Source organism: Pteronotus mesoamericanus, unplaced genomic scaffold (genome assembly GCF_021234165.1).
Source record: "Pteronotus mesoamericanus isolate MK-2021 breed Mesoamerican mustached bat unplaced genomic scaffold, CSHL_Meso_final scaffold_54, whole genome shotgun sequence".
In the NCBI taxonomy this organism is placed as follows: domain Eukaryota; kingdom Metazoa; phylum Chordata; class Mammalia; order Chiroptera; family Mormoopidae; genus Pteronotus; species Pteronotus mesoamericanus.
The window spans coordinates 64922213-64944670 of record NW_026555321.1 but is presented as its reverse complement, the minus strand read 5'-3'; the positions used below and the strand labels follow the sequence as shown (position 1 = coordinate 64944670).

At 37.6% G+C, this 22458-nt stretch overlaps 1 pseudogene; it reads right to left on the bottom strand.

Annotated features, from left to right (window-relative positions):
* Positions 1-22458, bottom strand: part of LOC129088168 (elongation factor 1-alpha 1-like) — a 45728-nt pseudogene that overhangs the window by 5151 nt on the left and 18119 nt on the right.

Here is a 22458-nt window from a genome sequence, read left to right as displayed (position 1 = left end):
AGCACTTGGATATTGTAAATTGTGCTGCTATGAACATTGGGGTGCATAGGGTCTTTTGAATTGGTGTTTTGCAATCTATGTCTTCAGAGAACCCCAACAAAAAACCTCTCTTGTTAATGTAGGATAAGTGGAGGCAGTCTGGCTTCCTCACCCAGATCCTTGGGTAACTGGAGGGAACAGCTTCTCATAACCTTGAGGGAGACTGAGAAAGTAGTGTTCTCACAGCTTTGAGCCCGGGTACAATAAACTGCCTCTTAGCCTTGAGTAGACACACATGCACAGTTCATACTAGGTTACTTCACTTTTTGGCCTGCAGCTGGCTTTGTTTGGGCCAGTAGTTAAGGGGTAGGAGCTTTGGACGAGGGAGGGAGTTGGGCGCTGGCATAGACATATGTTTGTGGCTTTTGTGGCTCCTCGGGCACAGGTCTGTGGACTGTGTGTCTTCCCATGGGCTTGTGGCCTGTATGACTCTCCTGAATAAAGGCCTGTCAAGCATCCCCATGACTCCGTCCATCTTCTTCTGATTACCTGAGTGCAAGGGGACCTGCCCAATCTAGGGAAACTGTAACACATTAACCCATGATAATATACAGAAGACAGTGAATGCTTAAATAAATAAAAATTATCAATAATTTTATGCCAAGATCAATGACATCTATTGAAACAGTTTAAATTTGTCAATGTCATGCTCAGAGAATAGGAAGCCTACACTGAGCATAATAAACTGTTACCTTCCTCAGGTGCGATGTTACCTTTATCTTTCTTGAAACATGAAGACTCTTTTATTGGACAACCTAGTCAGACCAAAATCTCATATTGAATAGTGCTCCTGTGTGTATGTCAACAGTTGGCCATTTGAACTTTAGGATAGGATTTTACAGTTCCTATTGTCATTATATCTAATATCTAAATATATATATCTAAATATTGTATACATTTAGCTACATATTTTCATATATTTTTAGTATCTTGAGTTTTATGGCTCTTTAATATGTTTTCTATTTGGTATTTTAGTTTGGAGTAATTTCATCGGTTCAGTTCAATATCTTTTAGAAACAACCAGTTCCTTCTTATGAAACAATTGGTCAGATAAAGAAAGAGAAGGGAGAGGCATCCTTCTAGAGGCTCTGAGAAAGAATTGATTCCACGTTTCTTTCCTAGCTTCTGGTGGCTGCCAGCAATCCTTGGCATCCCTTGGCCTATAAACATGATCCCTCCAATATCTGCTTCCATCTTTATGTAACCTTCTCCCCTCCATGTGCCTCTGTGTCTCAAATTCCCCCCCCCTTTTTTTTTACATAAACACTGGTTTAAAGGACTGAGAGTAACTTTTTGCAGGTGATCTCCCACCTTTGGGGTTTGCACAGGCTCTAGGCGCCTGATCCTGGGCATGTCTTTCTGATCTCTGCCCTATGTCTTCATTTCTGTCCATGAAGTCATTGTTCCTAATCATTTTCAGAAGAAGATGCAACTGGTTTAGATTTTTATGTAAGAAAGATCAAAAGACATAAATTAAACACAGCTAAGTTGCCAACCATATGAAACATTCATCAAAAAAATCTGTTATGAATTTCTACCATAAGCAACACAATTCTATTCAGTCAGTTTACTGCCAAGTTACTGTGTTAATATACACACCATGGTTTATTACTGGCATTGACAAAACAGTGTGTATACAGAGAGATTAATTAGTGTCTCTGAGGGGGACAAGAATAGTGCAAAGGATTAAGGGTTATAGCTCAGAAGAGAGAATGTAGACCAAAAGATATTAAATTATTTTTTAAAACTTGAAACACTTCCAAGGAGTTGGAGTGAGAGTTAATTATTTTCTGCGCAAGGCCAGATGACCTAACTGTTTTTTAATATTGCTGGTATTACTGACCATACATTTATGATTATAAATTTATAACTTTCATACTTCAGAAATCGGTCGGTTTAACTATTTTCTTTCTTGGGTCTGGAAGAGAATTCATGCTCAGGCAACTTAGGCTTATTTTCAGGGTTCCCTTACAAGTAGTTTAGGACTGAAGTCCCTCTCTCCTGGCTGCCTTTCAACTGGAAATTGTTGTCAGCTTCTAGAGGCCTCCTGTACTCCCTGTCCTGTTTCTCTCATCCTCAATGTCAGCAAAGGTAGGCTGAGTTGTTCTCATGGTTCAAATCTTCCCAAGCTTTACTTCTGCCCTGTGTCTCTTGCCCTCAAGTGCAGAAAATTTTTTGCTTTTAAGGCCTCATGTTAATAACTTGGACCCATCCTAATAATTCACCATTATCTACCCATCTCAAAATCCTTAACCTTGTTCATATCTGCAAATACATTTTTGTGTGTAACCAAATATATTTACAGGCTCTGTGGATATTTTCGCAGGGTCACTTTGCTGCCACAACCATGAATATGAGTTTCAAAAAAGCAGCTTTTGGTTCAATATGAAGGAGAACTTTCTTTCTTTTTGTTTGTTTGTTTGTTTGTTTTTTAAATTTTATTTTATTTTTTTTAAATACATTTGTCTCTGCCTCCCATCGCACCACTTTTCCTCGACCCCTCCCTCCTTCCCTCCCTCAGCTCTTACCCTTTGGTTTTGTCCACGAGTCCTTGCTATATGTTCCTTGACTTTCCCCTTCCCTTCCCTTTCCCTGCCCCGCCCTCCTTCCCTCTTTTCTCTGTTGATTTCTTTTCCTTTCAGTGTTGCTGGTCTTATTTTCCTTGCACCTTTGTATTGTTGGTTAGGTCCCGCTTATAGGTGAGATCATATGGTATTTGTCTTTCTTCCCCTGGCTTATTTTGCTTAGCATAATGCTCTCCAGTTCCATCCATGTCGACTCCACTCCAAGAAGAGAAACGATCCAATCAAAAAATGGGCAAAGGACCTGGGCAGACGCTTTTCCAAGGAGGAGATACAGAGGGCCCAGAGGCATTTGAAAGGATGCTCAGCAGCACTAGCCATCAGAGAAATGCAGATCAAAACCACCATGAGGTACCACCTCATACCAGTCAGAATGGCCATCATAAACAGATCCACAAACAACAGGTGCTGGCGAGGCTGTGGAGAAAAGGGAACCCTAGTACTCTGTTGGTGGGAATGCATACTGGTGCAGCCACTGTGGAAAGCAGTGTGGAATTTCCTCAGAAAGCTGAAAATGGAACTGCCTTTTGATCCAGTGATTCCCCTGCTGGGACTATACCCTAAGAACACCAAACGCCAATACAAAAGAACCTATGCACCCCAATGTTCATAGCAGCACAATGTACAATAGCCAAGTGTTGGAAGCAACCTAAATGTCCATCCGTAGATGATTGGATCAAAAAATTATGGTACATATACATGATGGAATACTATGAAGGAGAACTTTCAATAAAAAAAAATTCCCATTGTGGGGTTTTAGTCTTTAAAAAAGCATTCTCCTTATCAGAAGTATTCAAGAATGAGCTGACTGTCCATGTTTAGGACTTTGAGAAAGAACTATCCCTATATGCAGGTCTATTGCAAGGCTTTTATTTCAGTTCTGTGATATTCTGAAATACCTTAATAAAGGGATAATAAAATCCCTTTAAGTATAATAAAATCCCTTTTAAGTAATTATTACCTTTCCTCACTGTTTTAATAATTTGGAAATCTGTCCACATTTTAAAGAATGTATATTTTCTGCAGTATCCCTTGCATTTATTTTCATGCCTTTGCTACACTTATTTAAGAGATCAGAAGAGTGTAATTCTTTTAATCATAGTCCTGGGTTCAAAGGTGGGTAGAATTCCAAGTTCTCTGAGCCTGATTCACCTCCATTCTGAAACCGACCTTATACATAAATTAGCCTTTTCCAACATGAAAAAAAGCAGAGATGACTTGTAATTTTGCCATGAGCTTAGCTTTTATCTCAACTTTCAAGTATTTCACCTCTATTTTGTAATGGGGGAAGCACGTGATGTGTGTGGGAGGAGCACCAACACGGGTCCCTGGCCTGGGCAACAACTGCCACTGGGGGACACAGCACATCATGGGGAGCGTGGTGCTCTGGGATCTGAGGGTTACCGGAGCCAGCTGAGATGGGGTCAGGGCTCTGATCCTGCAGAGCCCCTCCTGAGGGTGTCACGACTAGGGGAATAAACATGAGTCATTGCAAACACTTCTCTGTAACATGAGTCATTGCAAACACTTCTCTGTTTGCCAGGAGAAGGGACATAGCACATCCCTCTAGTGGGGAAGACCCAGAGTCTCTCTGTTCAAAGGCTTTTATGGAAAGGGTTATCAGTGGGGCTAGGTAACAGGAATGCACAGGTTATCTCATTACATCAGCGTGTTAATGTTCACAGAGAATGGATGATGTTTTGAAGAAAACAAATAGCAGAAACACACCAGTTTACCTGGGTCCGAGAAGAGACTAGTAAACAAGAGAGAGACTAAACGTGAGAGCGTAGTAAACATGAGTGCACAAGGGTATAGGGTTAGGATCTGTGAATAATGTAAATTTCCTTCCCAGGATGAGTTGGCTATAGCTTCTGTGGGGAAAACAAAGCACACTTCAAAGAACTTACTTTTAGTCCTGATTTCCCTGGGAACCACCAGATCTGGTTTAGGACTGTCTCAGGTATTGTTTCAAGCCTGAGCCAGGCAAGAGGAGGGAGCCACCAAGAGACAAGGAGACTTCTTTAAGATGGAATGAGGACTCCAGCCATGTCCAAGCTGAGCCGAGCAGTGTGGGCCTTTTTCCCTTTCTCCATGTACCCCAATTTCTTGTCTGCCTCCCATACTGATTGATGTCTGATATCTGGTTTAGGTTGTTATCTCTGCATGAGATAACTTACTTGTCATCAACAAGCAACCATCACAGGGCAAAGCAGAGAAGCAGGAGCTACACCCCTTCCAGGGGGGACAGGTTATGTCTCCTCAGGGTCCTGCTTCTCCAAGGCCTCCCTGATTATTTCCAGCCTTGGGGCCCTACAACCTGTCTGCAGGGTTACAGTTCCTGAAACCAGACAGGGTGTTTCCCAACGCTATTTTATCTGAGCATTGTTTTGCCTTACATGGTTACAGAAGAATAAACTGAGAATAATTATATGTGCAAAAAAACAAACAAACCAGAATTGTAATTCTATCACCCACTGTTTATAATATTATACCTTATTTCTTAAAATGACACTGAAAGAAATCTCTAGAGGATTAACTGCTAACATTTCTATTGTCAACTCACAAGTTTTAAAAAATAAATTATTGACACTGGCAATAATTATTCTAGGAAATAAAGTGATAATCTTTAAAATTTCAAGTTGTTTAAACTTTTCAAATTTAAAAAAAAGTATTAGTGAGGTACTGTTAAGAATATTTAACTAATAAGAACTCCCTGGAACATGCTGACGGGAGGCTGACAAGCTTGGTGTCAGAGTGAGGCAGCTTAGAACCTTGTAGCAATTATACGATGGTAGTCATATAATGGTCTTTTAATGTCATGTTTGCAGGAAGAATGGGATGAGATATGTTCATGAGATACAGAGTGCTTCTGTGCGAGGACTTCAGACTATAGCTGCTATTAATAAGAAGTGGCAGATTGATAGGCTATATCACCAAACCAGAATTATGAAAATTTTAGAAATTTTGTAGTGGACTTTCAAAGTGTTTTATCTCAAAATATCAAGACATCTTGCCTAATGTGTAAATTGCTTGGTGCTAAATCAAATCTAGGTATCACTTTTTTTAAAAAATTTTGTCAGGATTTGTATGTTGCACAAGTCAATGAACAGATGAACTGAAATGAACACAAACTGTGATTTCAAGACTCCACCTCCATGGCACATAATGAAGCTGAAATAAAAAAGGGAAACAAACATATTTCCTGTCAGTCAACTGTTAGGGTGTTTATCTGTTTCTCTAAACAGAGTACTCACATAATAGCAGGAAAACACTCTTTCATTTGTAATGTTGTTTAATAACTTGTAATGTTGATATGGGTGAACTGAGGTTATTTTCCATTTATTATTCAGATAATTCCAAAATAAAATTATTTCATGATGCTAAGAAAGTCAGAAAATCTTTTCTTCAAATTGTCCTATTCATAGCAGAAGGTGAACAAAGCTAAACTCTATAAAAAAGCAAAGTAAATGAATAAAATAAACTTGAAAGAAATAAAAAATCCTAACATGTGCTTGTCTCTACTTGTATTTCTAGTTCAGTAATGTCTGATGTAAATGAAAGCAGACTAGTATTGTTTGACCTAAAAGATCTTTTTATCATTTGCTTTAACTAGCTTCCAACTGGGTAATGACATCAATGAGAACACATGATTTATGTAGGCATTCTTGTCATGATGAATGAAAATGCAGCACTGAAATTCACCAAGCCTTTGAGGTATTTCCATAACAAAGACCACCAAAATGAATTACTCATATCATCATACTTGGAACCCTCTCTTTGTTCAGAAAGTACTTTTATAGTCTGAAGGTAGAGCAGTCCAAATTATGAACTGGAAAGCATGTGAGGTAGAGATGTTCTCTTTTAAATTACAATCAGATGTATTGTAGCAAGTCATTTACACTCTCAGGGTGCACTCTTGAAGGAAGCCAAGATCTTTATGTCACTTTGCAGATGCAGGCCCTAGATTCTGTTGTCACTTCTCTTGGCATTTAGCTCTCAAACTGTAAGCCTAATATTCTTTTTCTGAATTTTCTCAGTATATGTTGAGACCACAAATATGCTAGTTTTAATTTAAATACTTCTCCTTATTGAATGTGAATTTTGTTGTTAGAATCACTTAATTTTTTTTCTCCATTTCTTAACATAATGCTGTCTTTCTTTGTCTCTTCCATTGCTTCTCTCTACCAAAATACATTTCTGTTTGAGTAACCCTGCCTGTCTTCTAAATTTTTCTCTAATTTTTGTTTTAATTCACAAGGGAAATATGATTCACCTCTTCATATTACAATATTATATACCTAAGGTACTTCGTTCCTGGAGACTTCTTTTAGGAATACTTCAGAAGAATTTTGCTAATATCCACATGAATATTATTGGAATATTAAGGATAAATATAGAATATATAAGTTATACATTTAGTTTTGTGCCAAATTAGTATCCATAATGTAGATACTAATGTTCATGAATACTCCATAAACACAAGAATTTTATTGCCAGTTCAGAATTTTCCAAAGTTCTCTGTGGCTTCTGGAAAAGTTACAGAGGGTATTTAATATGGCTGCCACTCAGCTTTTCCCATGAGTTACTGGAATGTGCAGAATTTCAACTAAGATTTATTTTCCCTAGATTAACCTCAATGGGTAGTGGCATGAGTAAAGGAAAAAAAAAAAAAAAAAAACAACTACTCTTGTATACAAGAAGCAATCAATCATTGTTTTTCTCTCACATCATTGTTTCTCTACCTTTCTTTCTCATTCCCTTTGCCTTCTCTAAAAAATAAATAAATAAATAAATAAATAAATAAATAAATAAAATCTTTTTTAAAAAAAAAGAAGACAAGAGAAGAAACTGTAGACTACAGGCAATCTTACTGGTCTCCTTACCTAGCTTATCTGCAGATGTCTTATGATGAGAAAAAACAATAGAATTTTCATGGATGCAATTGCCAAGTTGACTATCCATTTATTGAATCATTACTGGACAGAAAAGAGAGTACAATGGAATGATTTTTAGACTAAGAATTAAAGTTCCAAAAGTTCAAGTCATAGACTTGCCACTGTGAGATTTGAGCAAATCACATCTTCCTGAGCTTTAGAGTTTCATCTGCATAAAGAACTAAACAGTTTGGAATTTCCTCAAAAAGCTAAAAATGGAATTGCCTTTTAACCCAGTAATTCCACTACTGTAATTGTACCCTAAGAATCCTAAAACACCAATTCAGAAGAACCTATGCACCCCAATGTTCATAGCAGCACAATTTACAATAGCCAAGTGCTGGAAGCAACCTAAGTGTTCAACAATAAATGAGTGGATTATAAAACTATGGTACATTTACACAATGAAATACTATGTAGCAGAAAGAAAGGAGCTCCTACCCTTCACGGCAGCATGGATGGAACTGGAGAGCATTATGCTAAGTGAAAGAAGCCAGGCAGTAAAAGACAAATACCACGTAATCTCACCTATAAGTGGAACCTAATCAACAAAACAACAAGCAAACAAAATAGAACCAGAGACGTGGAAATATAGAACAAATTGGCAGTAACCAGAGGGAAGGGGAGGGGGGCAAACAGGGGAAAGTAGGGGAAGGGCTGTCAAGAACATGCATAAAATACCCATGTACAAAGCCAAAAGGGGGCAGGATTGGGGGGGGCATGGAATAGGGGAAAGAGGTAGTGGGAAAATGGAGACAACTGTACTTGAACAACAATTTAAAGAATGCAAAAATAAAAAAAATAACGACTTAAAAAAAAAAACTACTCTTGGTTTAAGTCATCAAGATAAGGAATGTTTGTTACCCCAACATAAATTAGTCTATGCTGATGGTTAATATATTAGAAATATCTTGATGGCAGTATAGCTCTTAGATGAAAGAGCTTATATTTGAACTGCTCATAATCCTACATCATATAGCCCCTCCCTAAATACAATTACTTCAATATAGAATAAATCTAAAAATTATGAGAATATATTCTTTAATGACATATAGATTGAATTAATAGCACCCATTATTACAAGTGTTATTGTCAAAGCATATATTAAACAGACTTAATAAGTATTTTTGTGAAATTTAATGATAACTCTCATCAAAGAATGCATCAAAAATCCAAAGAAGCTCAAGAACAAGTGTATAGACTGGACATGTATATTCCATTAAAATAAAAAAGTGATGTTTCAATGTCTAATTTTCTTAAGGACCAGCTCAGTTCCATCTCTGTTTCATGGGCCTATGTTAACTTTCATCTTTAAAATTTCTATACTGTACTGTAGAATTGAGATGAAAAGGTGGTGAGATGCATCTACAATGCTGGCACTCTGACGAGTGCTTCCACCAGGTTTCTTCTCAGGACTCTTCCAAATCACAGAAATAATATAAAAGCATATTAAAAGATGCAGAAGTAGGTGAACAATTTAATAAAGGAAAATGAGAAGGTAAAATCAAGATTATCTGGGCTGGAAAATTAGACTAACAAAACTTAAATTAGAAGAAACACAACTTTGATTTTGCAAAGTTTAAATATTTCAAAATGTATGGATAGAGATTTTGTAAGTTTTTTTTTTTGAAAAGTTGTTGTTGACTCTCTTCTAAAAGATTGACTTTTTTTTTCAGTAACAAATTATAGAATACAGGAAAAGTAGGAAGATGTCATTTATCAAGAGAGATAGAGAGTCAACATATTCTGTACAGTCAGTAAAAATTAGCTGGAGATACAGTAATATGAAATGTCTTAAAATGAAATGTTAAACAAAAGCCTCAGGATTCAATGTTTTCGAATCTTATTAAGTAATACTTTCTACTTGGCAGCAATTTTATTCTTACCTTTCCAAATACTTTAGAGGCAAAAAGATTGTTATTATCTCTATTCAATAGTTGTAAAACAGAACTACAACTAAACTGGTACAAGCTTTTAAAGTTATACAGACATAAATATAAATTGAAATAAAACCAAAGAATGCAGATTTCAATCCTGACCCTAGAAATTTTAATTCAACTCCTATATTTGTTTCATTGGTCATGATAAACAATCATACACCATAACATAGTAACTTTTCAAATACAAAAGGTATGTATTTTAATTCAAGGCATATTTATTTTGTCTATTAGTTGTATTACATTTCAAAATTTTAAAATATAAAATAAATGCTCTATGAACTTTCTTAAAAGGGATATATTTCATTGTAAACTTTATCCAAGATTACTTTTTATTAGTTAGTCATTTCAGCAAAGCCAATTTTCAGCTGTCTTACAGGCAAAAAGGAATAATATTTAATTTTTTTCTATTATTACTTAGAGCTCTAAAATTATTAAATAAATGTTATAGAAATTGTCTTTATTGTTCTGTGTTGTTATAATAGACCCCCCAATATCCAAAAAGTCATGCATGTGAAGACTGAACACATAATAACATTATTACATTAATCAATCTACTTTAGTCACTCTGTTATTTTAGCTTTAAATATGTGTGTCTCAGTAAAGTGATAGTTTAAGAAAATAATAGTGTTATAATTTAAAATTTTCATTATTTGCAGGTGATATGAGTTATATATAGAAAATCACAAAAATTCAACCAATAAAACTGTTAGAACGAATCAATAAATTTAATAATGTTACTATCTGTAAAATAAACGTACAGAAATCAGATGAATTTCTGTGCACTAACAGCTAAATATCTGAAAAAGAAATAAAGAAAACATCCCAGATAGAGAGAGAAGATGGCGGAGGAGTGAATGGGAGTCACGCTGACCTCCTCCCAAAACCAAACTGGAATTGCAACTAAATAATGGAGTAATCACCTGGAAAGCAGTGGAGCAACAGTGGGAGAGGAGCCTTGGTGCCGCGGACAGTGGATTCTTCTCTCACACATCCCGATGGGTGAGAAGTGCGGTGGAGGCGCGAGAGGGTGGGCTGGGTGCCCACGGGCACTGGCACCAGAGGGGCATTGAAATGGCCAGTTAGCTTCCCCCGAGAAGAACGGGGTCTGGATCATAAACAGGAACCACTAAATTACAGCAGCTAAAGCCAAAAAATACAGACAAAACTCAACCCCGAAAAGCTTAGGGGTGATCTCTGCCAGAGACAGGTGGCTGAGGATGCAAAGAGACATTTAAAGGGCCAACGCAAAAGTTGCAGTGGCAGCCACCCTCCTTGATTTCTGGGTAGAGGCGGCAGCAGCATGGGCTGGTGCCTGGGAAAAGACTGGTGAGGAAAACTTTGTGAAGAGAACTGACACGGTGGCCGGTGGAGCCCCAGTGACGGTGCACCAACCACTCTGCAGCTACCATCTCGCTCAGGCATAAGAGAATCAATTAACCTGCCCTTTGTGCGCTCCACACACAACTTGTGCATGTGTGAGCTGGGGGGCTAAGTGTAGACTGGCTGGGAGAGGCTTGAGGACAGCCGAGACGGAGGCATTGGGGAAAGAACGGGAAGAGGAACCGAGGAGTCCCGACTCCCTCCCTGTTCGGTAGTCTCCATTGTGGGCTGGAAAGGCACGACCCCAAAGAGGCAGAAGCAGGGCGCGCATGAACCAGACTGCCTGCGATTGAAACGCAGTCCCCACAGGGGGTGGATCCTTGGTCGGAGGGGTCACAGAACTGCCCAGAGACCGCTGAAGAGACTAGAAACGAAGGCATTGGGGAAAAAACGGGAGGAGGAACCAGGGAGTCTGGACTCCTTCTCCTTGCCGAAGTCTCCATTGCGCAGGAAGAGGCCACACCCCCAAAGAGCCAAAAGCCGAAAAGCACACATAGACACCCCAAAAACACCCAGTGCAGGCGCCCACACTTGCGCCGAGTGACCGGCGAGAGTTGGCGAGTGTGTGTGTGACCCAAGCGGGCTGGCGAAGGCTTGCACCGGCCGGCAAGGCCTCCCACAGGTTGACACCTATACGGCCTGCGAGGGAGTGCACAGAGCAGCAAGGGCAGGTGTAAATTGAACGCCCACCCGCGATTGCAGAGTAGCCCACTAAATTAGCACAGCTTCCCAGAGTCCCTGGAGGAGAGACCACAGACAGGATTAACCAGAGAGTCCTGGAGCTGACTCCCTCCCATTTCCGTAGTCCTCATTTGGCGAGGGCAAGCAACGCACCGAAAGAGCCAAAAGCAGGGAAAATACACAATAGAAGACCCTAAACTGACCAGTGCAGCAGAGCTCGCCGGCCTGGGGGGCCAAATGAGTACGCGAGGTTGCAAATAAGCACCCTGGTCTGGGGCAAGCACATGTGAGTCCAGGCAGGCGGGGGATGCTGCCGCGCTGGGAGCGCGCTCAAGGAGCCCGCATGAGAGTGCAGAGAGATCCCAAAAAATAGCCCAGCCCTTACCAAAGGGGTCACAGAGCTGCCCCAAGCAGGAGTCAGACACAGACATTAGACTCCTGGAAGGCTCAAAAAAACAACCCAAGGTCCTATAGGGTCAACAACTGACATCATAAGAGGCAGGCCCAGAAATAAAAGTAAAGGATAAAAATACTTAACAGACTCTCACAAAAATGAGAAGAAAAAGAAGTTCCCCCAAAATGAGGGAAAAGGGGACTCCCCACAGAGACACCTAAATGAAATAGAGGCAAGGGAACTATTAGATACTGAATTCAAAACAACGGTTCTAAGGAAGCTCAGTGAGCTCAGCCAGCTCAAAGAGAACTATGAGAAACTGGAGAGAAACTATCAGGATCTTACAGCAAACTATATCAGCCTAGAAAAGGCCATATAAACTATCAAGAAGACATGAGAGGATATGAAGAATACCATTTCTGAATTGAAGGACACAGTAGAAGGAATCCAAAGCAGGCTGGATGAAGCCGAGGATCGAATCAGTGAGATGGAGGATAAGGTAGAAAGAAGCTCCCAGAAAGAACAAGAAATGGAAAAAAGACTCAAAAAGAATGAAGAGGCATTTAGGGAACTGCGGGACAACCTGAAACGCAGTACCATCCTCATAAAAGGGATACCAGAAGGAGAAGAAGTGGAGGAAAGAATAGAGAACCTCCTCGAAAAAGTAATGATGGAAAATTTCCCTAATTTGAGGAGAGAAAGGTACTCATGGATGCAGAAGGCACAGAGGACCCCACTCAAGAGGGACTCAAAGAGATCCACTCTAAGACACATCATCATTAAAATGGCAAATGTCAGAGACAAAGAGAGAATCCTCAAGGCAGCAAGGGAGAAGGAGAAAGTAACATACAATGGGGCCCCGATATGCCTAGGAGCTGACTTCTCAACAAAAACACTACAAGTCAGAAGGGAATGGCCACAAATAGTCCAAGTCATGAAAAGTAAGGGCCTACAGCCAAGGCTGCTCTAACCAGCTAAGCTCTCCATTAAAATAGAAGGGGAAATATGGAATTTCCCAGACAAGAGAAGACTAAAAGCATACATCTCTACCAAAGCAGCACTCCAAGATATGCTAAGAGGACTGGTTTAAGCAGATGAAGGATAAGAATGAGAGAGAGAGGAACACAGGTACAATAGAGAAAAGAAGAGTAAGTTTCTATCAGTAATATCTCTCAATGTGAATGGACTCAATGCCCCAATCAAAAGACACAGGGTAGCTGAATGGATAAGAAAACATGACCCACACATATGCTGCCTACAAGAGACCCACCTCAGAGCAAGAGACCTACACAGATTGAAGTAAAGGGATGGAAAAAAATATTCCAAGCAAATGGGCAAGAGAAAAAGGCCGGGGTTGCCATCCTTGTATCAGACAAAGTAGATTTAAAAACGACGGCCATAGAGACCCAGAGGGGCACTTTATCATACTTAAAGGAAGAATCTATCAAGAAGACATCGACATGTAAACTTATATGCTCTCAATATAGGAGCCCCCAAGTTTATAAGGAAATTGTTGGATGACCTCAAAAAAGATATAGACCGCAACACACTGATAGTAGGGGATTTCAACACCCCACTGTCAAAAATGGACAGATCTTCCAAAAGAAACATTAATAAACATATTGTGGCACTGAATGACACACTAAATCAAAGAGACTTAACTGACATATATAGAACCTTACATCCCAAAGAAGAAAAATACACATTCTTTTCAAATGCTCATGTCAGTTTTTCAAAGATAGACCACATGATAGGACACAAATCAAGCCTCAGCAAATTCAGGAAAATTGAAATAATACCATACTTTTTCTCAGAACACAATGGCTGGAAACTCAAAATCAACCTCAAACAGAAACTTCAAAAACTTGCAAACTCATGGAGACTGAACCATAGACTATTAAACAATGAATGGGTCAATAATGAGATAAGAGAAGGAATAAAAAAATTTCTGGAAACAAATGAAAATGAACAGATAACAGTCCAAAACCTATGGGACATGGCAAAGGCAGTCCTGTGAGAGAAGTTCATAGCAATACAGGCTTACCTTAAAAAGATAGAAACATTTCAAATAAAAGACCTAAAACTACAACTTCAAGATCTGGAGAAACAACAACAAATAAACCCCAAAGCAAGTAGAGGAAGGAAAGAGTCAAGATTATAGCAGAACTGAATGACACAGAAACAAAAAGAACAATTCAGAGGATCAACCAATCCAGAAGTTGGTTCTTTGAAAAGATAAATAAAACTGACAAGACTTTAAGCTGACTCATCAAGAAAAAAGGGAGAGGACCCAAATTAATAATATCAGAAATGAAAGAGAAGAAATAACAACTGATACCACAGAAATACAAATGATCATCAGAAACGATTATGAACAATTATATGCAAAGAAATTTGAAAATCTTGATGAAATGTAAAATTTTTAGAAAAGTATAGTCTTCCAACACTGAAGGAGGAAGAAACAGAAAGCTTGAACAGATCGATAACAGTTGGGGAAATTGAAACAGTCATCAAGAAACTCCCGGCACACAAAAGCCCAGGGCCGGAGGGTTTCACAGGAGAATGTTACAAAACATTTAAGGAAGAGCTAACCCCTGTACTTCTCAGACTAGTCCAAAAAATCCAAGAGGCAGGAAGACTCCCAGACTCCTTCTATGAGGCCAGCATCACCGTGATCCCAAAAGCAGACAAAGACCCTACAAAGAAAGAAAACTACAGGCCAATTTCGCTGATGAACATCGATGCTAAAATCCTGAACAAAATATTAGCAAACCGCATCCAGTAATACATTAAAAAGATTATCCACCACAATCAAGTGGGATTCATCCCAGGCATGCAGGCATGGTTCAATATACGCAAATCAGTAAACGTGATACATCACATAAAAGAAAAGACAAAAACCACATAATCATCTCGATAGATGCAGAAAAAGGATTCATAAGTTACAGCACCCATTTATGATCAAAACACTCAGCAAAATGGGAATAAATGGGGCATTCCTCAACATAATAAAGGCCATATATGAAAAACCTACAGCCAATATCATACTCAACGGGCAAAAACTGAAAGCTTCCCCACTAAAATCGGGAACACGACGAGGATGGCCGCTTTCACTGCTTCTTTTCAACATTGTATTGGAAGTCCTAGCCACAGTGGTCAGACAAGAGAAAGAGATAAAAGGCATCCAAATAGGAAAGGAGGAAGTAAAGTTATCATTGTTTGCAGATGACATGATAGTGTACATAGAGAATCCTGTAGACTCTACCAAAAAACTCCTGAACCTAATAAGTGAATTTGGCAAAACAGCAGGATACAAAGTCAACATTCAGAAATCAAAGGCATTTTTGTACACCAGCAATGCAGTAGAAGAAGAAGAAATCAGAGAAAAAATACCATTCAATAAAGCAAGAAGAAAAATAAAGTACCTAGGCATAAATTTAACCAAAGACGTAAAAGACCTGTACGCAGAAAACTATACAACATTGAAAAAAGAAATTAAGGAAGACACAAAAAAATGGAGGCATATACTGTGCTCATGGATTGGAAGAAGTAATGTCATCAAAATGTCCATACTACCCAAAGCAATTTATAGATTCAATGCAATCCCTATTAAGATACCAATGACGTATTTCACAGAAATAGAACAGACATTTCAAAAATTTATATGGAACCATAAACGACCTCGAATAGCCGCAGCAATTCTGAGAAAGAAACACAAAGTAGGAAGGATCACAATACCAGACATCAAACTCTACTACAAAGCCACCAAACTCAAAACAATCTGGTACTGGCACAAGAACAGACCCATAGACCAGTGGAACAGAATAGACAGCCCAGAAATAAGCCCAGGTCTCTGTGGGCATCTAATATTTGACAAAGGGAGCAGAAGCATAAAATGGAGCAATAATAGCCTCTTCAACAAATGGTGTTGGGAGAGCTGGACGGCTACATGCAAAAAATTGAAATTGGATCATCAGCTGACACCATACACAAAAATAAACTCAGGATGGATAAAAGACTTAAATATAAGTCACAACACCATCAAATTCCTCGAGGAGAACATTGGCAGGAAACTCTCAGATATCCCACACAGCAATTTTTTCACTGATATGTCTCCTAAAGCAAGGGACGTAAAGGAAAGAATAAACAAGTGGGACCTCATCAAAATAAGAAGCTTCTGCACGGCAAAAGAAAACATCAGCAAAATGAAAAGGGAGCCAACCGTATGGGAAAATATATTCGCTAATGATACCTCAGATGGAGGTTTGATCTCCAAGATATATAAAGAACTCACTCGACTCCACTCCAAGAAGACAGGATCCAATCCAAAAATGGGCAAAGGACCTGGGCAGATGCTTTTCCAAGGAGGAGATACAGAGGGCCCAGAGGCATTTGAAAGGATGCTCAGCATCACTAGCCATCAGAGAAAGGCAGATCAAAACCACCATGAGGTACCACCTCACACTGGTCAGAATGGCCATCATAAACAGATCCACAAACAACAGGTGCTGGCGACGCTGTGGACAAAAGGGCACCCGAGTACATTGTTGGTGGGAATGCAGACTGGTGCAGCCACTGTGGAAGGTGGTGTGGAGTTTCCTCAAAAAGCTGAAAATGGAACTGCCTTTTGATCCAGTGAGTCCCCTGCTGGGACTATACCCTAAGAACACCAAAACGCCAATACAAAAGAACCTATGCACCCCAATGTTCATAGCAGCACAATTTACAATAGCCAAGTGTTGGAAGCAACCTAAATGTCCATCAGTAGATGATTGGATCAAAAATTAATGGTACATATACACAATGGAATACTATGCAGCAGAAAGAATAAAAGAACTACTAAACTTCGCGACAGGATGGATGGAAACTGGAGAGCATTATGTTAAGCAAAATAAGCCAGGGGTTGAAAGACAAATACCATATGATCTCACCTATAAGTGGAACCTAACCAACAATACAAAGATGCAAGGAAAATAAGACCAGCAACACTGAAAGGAAAAGAAATCAACAGAGACAAGAAGGAAGCGGGGAGGGTGCAGGGAAAAGGAAGGGAAGGGGAAAGTCAAGGAACATATAGCAAGGACTCATGGGCAATACCAAAGGGGAAGAACTGAGGGAGGGAAAGAGAGAGGGGGCAAGGGAAAGTGGTGGGGGGTAGGCAGAGACAAATGTATTTGAAAAAATAAAATTAAATTAAAAGAAAACATCCCATTTGCAACAACATCAAAAATAAGAAACACTTAGGAATAAATTTATTCAAAGAAATTAAAGACCTTTACAATCAGAATGCCAAGAATTTTATGAAAGAAATTGAAGGCTTTGTTTCCAGTGGAAAGATATCCAGTGATCATAGATCAGAAGAATTATAGCTCAAATGTCCATACTATCCAAATCCATCTCTAGATTCAATACAACCCCTATCAAAATTCTAATGTCATTTTCCAGAAATAGAAAAATAATATCCTAAGATTTGTAGGGAACCACAAAATATCTCAAATAGCCAAGTAATCCTGAGAATGAAGAACTGAGAGTGACCATACTTCTTAATTTCAAACTATTCTAGAAATCTTTAGTAATTAAAAATGGAATAAAATGGACACATAAACCAAGATAACAAAATAGAGAGTGCAGTGGGGAGAAATCTGCACTTATAGTTAATAACATTTGACACTGGAACCAAGAGCACTCAATGAGGAAAACTGGATAATGACAATTGAACTTCTATCTCACACTACTCACACCAACTAACTAAAAAAATTAAAGACTTAAATATAAGATCTTTACTGTAAAACTCAGAAATAAAAGTAAGGAAGAAGCTCCTTACATTGGTCTTGACAATTGTATTTTGCATTTGGCACTGAAAACACAAGCAACAAAAGCAAAATCAACAATTGGGACTACATTAAACTGAAAGGTTTATGCACAGAAAAAGAAACAACAAAATGGAAAAACAACCTGTAGAATGGGAGAAAATATTTGTAAACCATACATCATATAAGGGTTAATATTCAAAATACATAAAGAACTCATACAACTCAATAACAAAGGTACAAACAATCCAACACAAAAATGGACTGAGGAACTAAACAGACATTTTCCCAAAAAGACATCTAAATGGTCAACACATATGTTGAACTATGATCAACATCTCTAGTCATCAGGGAAATGCAAATAAAAACCACAACTAGATATTAAATTGGCCAAAAAAGTCCATATATTTTTTCTATAAAATAAAATACATTTTTCATTTTCACCAATAACTTTATTGATTTGGATATTTTTAATATGTTGTCTATCTCTCTCATGGGATGAGAGACATTGTTCTCAATTAATGTCTCAATTTGATCTCTATCAATTTCAACTGGTCTATTTGATCATGGAGCATTGTCCGGCAAGACATCTCCAACACAAGACTTCACAAAACACTTTTGACACGTTCAATTGGTTACAGCACCTTCTCCATACACTGCACAAATCTTTGTTTTGGTTTTATTTTTTTCCTTTCCTTGAAATAATAAAGAATATGCCAAAATGTGTATTTTCTTCCATCTTCAACATTAAAATGACTACACAAAAATTTATCAATTTTGATTAGCTTTTCTTAAATGCACGCTGATATGACAGCTGTCACAATACAATCTAATGAAATTGTTTTGAATGAAGTTAAAGACAACTAAGTGTTACTAGAGCCATCTTACAGAAAAACCATATGAAATTTTTGGCCAACCCAATATCACATCACATCATTTAGAATGGTTATCATCAAAAAGACATACATAACAACTGTTGGTGAGGATGTGCAGTAAATGGAACCCTTGAGCACTGTTTGTGGTGGTGTAAATTGGTTCAGCCACTACAGGAAAAAATATAGAAATTCCTCCAAAAAATAGAACTACCATATGATCTAGCATCTCATTTCTGAGTATACATCCGGAGGAAATGAAAACGGAATATAGAAGAGGTATCTCTACCCCGTGTACTGCTAATATATTTAATTGTAAAATTTATTTCTCTAGAAAGAGATGTAGAAAGGATTAAGAAGTACAAATTGGTTGTTACAGAAAAGTCATTGGGATGTAAAGTATGTCATAGGGAATACAGTAGCCAAAGAATATATATGCATGACTCATGGACATGGACAATGGTATGGGGATTGCCTGAAGGAGTGGGTGGGGGGACTGGGTGGAGGGGTACAAAGGAAGAAAATTTAGACAACTGTAATGGCATAAACAATAAAATATAATTTAAAAAGAAATATCAAGAAGAAGAAAGAGCAACTCTGCTATTTAGTAAGTTAAATAAATTTTAACAACCTTCTGAAATGCTTGGGAATGAAAATCTGATTGACAGAAAAGTCCTCACCTTTGATAATAACACAGAAACCTGGAAGGATAAACATGTTTTTCAGTATTGAATAATCCTACTTATTTAATCAAAAGTAAAACTAAAATGAAAAAATTTTAAAGGTAAATTTTCCTTCCAAAACGCTTTCATTAAATTAGTTATCATTTGAGGCTTGTTCCAGATTTTTAAAAATTAGATCAACTATATTATTCAATTTCAGAGACTAAACTAACAAGTAGCCCATGTTTGTAATTAAATCACAGCCTGAGGAATAGGTCCTCAGTTTAATACTTTGCTAGAATAAATGTGTACTAGAGGTGAGGAAAAATTAAATATAGATGCCTCAATACTTTTATTTTATTGATATCTATAGCTTTTTAAAATATAATCCACCATAAATATTTTTCCAGACTCCATGCCTATTCACACAAAATGACCATAAGGCAGAGTTTATGTTACTCATAAGGCAGTGTGAATTATTATTATTATTTTGTGTGAGGAAAAAGTAACACAAATAGGAAACCACTCTCAGGCATAATTCAATTCAATATTGTTTAATGTAATAGGCTGAGGTAGAATCTTATGAAATTTTAATTCTGCTACAGGTAGAAACACAATTACGGATGTTTCTCTTGATTCCCGAAAGCACTAAGGTGAGCCAACAGAAGGCTCTAGGATTGGCATGAAATTCTGTAAATCAGCCAATCTTGTCTGTCACAGGAAGCATTCAGAATGGTCGAATATTTGTGGACAGTGATGTCAGAAAAGGCTTCCTGTTTTGTACAATCCAAACATAGAATAATTACTATACAGTGTTGAATAATTTTTAAAATTTTTGACATAATATTATAGATTTTTTACAAGATAAATTTATAAATACGTCTGAAAGAATATCTGTTTTTTTTTTTATAGTGGCCTTGATCTGACCTGATCAACAAAGTAACAAAGTTACTTGATTTCATAATTTAGTGTTTTCCCAAGTGAGACAATGGACCTCAACTTTACCAGGAAAAAGTGATCAATTCTGATAAAGCTGTGAAATTAGTACACTTTTTCACTCTTCTAATTTCTTCTCGATCCTAAAGAACAAGTCTACTAAAGCACACTTTTAGTTTTTACTCTTCTATTTAAAATCTGTTCCTGGCTTTCTTTATTTTTAGTAACTAAAAAAGTAGTATTATGGCATGTAACATAAGACCCTTGTGTATTTTTTCATGTTTATCCAAACATTTCCATCCTCAGCTCCAGTCTATGAATTTTAGCTACCATAGTTTTTCACATCACACTACCTCAGAATCTGTGCGCTAACTTCTCTCCCTCCTCATCTTTTGAAGTTCTGACTCTGTTTTTAGTCTCTAATACAATTTCAAGAGAAGCATCATTTACTTCAGGGGACATTCTCTATAAACTCCTTTTGCCATTCATGACTATTATTGTTTCCTTACCGCTGCATTTTTCCACAACTGTTGTCATTTTTAAATTATGTATATAACACAATTCTTTGATTAAAGTCACTCTCTCTCATTATAATCTGAGCTTCTTAAAGCCAAGCACTCTGTTTTGACTCATGTCTTTACTGAATGCCTAACAGGTAACACATGTTATTACTTGTTAAAGGGAAGCATTTTGCTACTTGATGGGCCACAGATTAGCGATAACAAAAAACAATTTTTCCCCAGCTACATCATCAGTAAACACAAATATTTCTACCTAAACATTAGGTAATCTATATGACATACAAATAATAAACATATTAATTTCCAATAAATTTGGTTATGTTTCATTAAGTTCATGATTTATTTATAAAGTTATTTAGTTGCTTATAAATGTAAGTCTCTCTTCCCACTAAAAATCCTCTACATTTGTGTGCCACATAATGACTTTTTGATCAGGGATGGACCACATGTGCGATGGTTATAACCAACGTGGTTAAAGATTATAATGGACTAAACATTTCATATCTCCTAGTGATGTCATGACCATCATTAATTGAGAGGGATATTCATGGTGCTTTATCTGCTTACAAGAAAATCTATGATGAAAAAGAAAGAAACCAGCAAACCACCATGGACATATTTCTCAGAAGAGTGACATCTTCTCAAGAAAAGCCTCAGACAGGTCTTTAAGGAGGTGTTTCAGAAGAAGGCATTGCTGTCATAGGAGATGACAGCTCCATGTGTTATTTCCTCTGATGACATTCTAGTGGGACAAGATGCGGAGGAGGAACACAGTGATATTGATAATCCTGACCCTGGGCAGGTCTAGGCTAATGTGTGAATCCGTGTCTTAGTTTTTAACAAAAAAATTTAAAAATTAAAAAAACCCATATTTAACTAGAAGAAAACATAAAATAAGAATCTATAAAATAGAAAATATTTTTGTACAGCTGTACAATGTATTTGGGTTTTAAGTTAAGTGTGATTATAAAGGAGTTGAAAAGTTTAAAAAATTATAAAGTTTATAAAGTAAAAATATTCAGTCAGAAAAGGTTAAAGAATTTTTTAATGTGTTTATAAAGTCTATAGCAGTGTACAGTGTACAGTGTACAGTGTATGCTCACTCACCACTCATTCACTGATTCACCCAGAGCACCTTCCAGTCCTTCCAGCTCCATTCATGGTAGTGTCCTGTATATAAGCATACTGGTTTTATGTATTTTTATTGTACTTTTTCTCTGTTTGGGTATCCCAATATTTATCATTGTGCTACAGTTGCCTGTGGTATTCTGGACAGTAACATGCCATACAGGTTTGTAGCCCAGGAGCAATAGGTTACACCATATAGTGTAGATGTGTAGTAAGCTGTACGGTGTAGGCTTGTGTAAGCACACTCTGTGATGTACACCCAAGGACACAATCGCCTAATGACACATGTCTCAGAATGTGTCCTTGTTATTAATACATACATGATTGTTCTTTATCTGCAGGAAAAAGTGCTCAGCAATGTCCCTTTGTCACGCCTTTTCCAGCTCCTACCCCTGACTTGGTTGTCCTATTAGCCATGCAATACATACTACTTATTTTATTACACTGAAATAATTTTACATCTGCATTTTAATATCAAAAACAAATTAGTAATTGCAGATGAAAAATTGCATCATATATATACAGATTCCCTCTTTTCTTATAAACAGAAAAAAAACAGTTTAGTACATTAAAAGTATT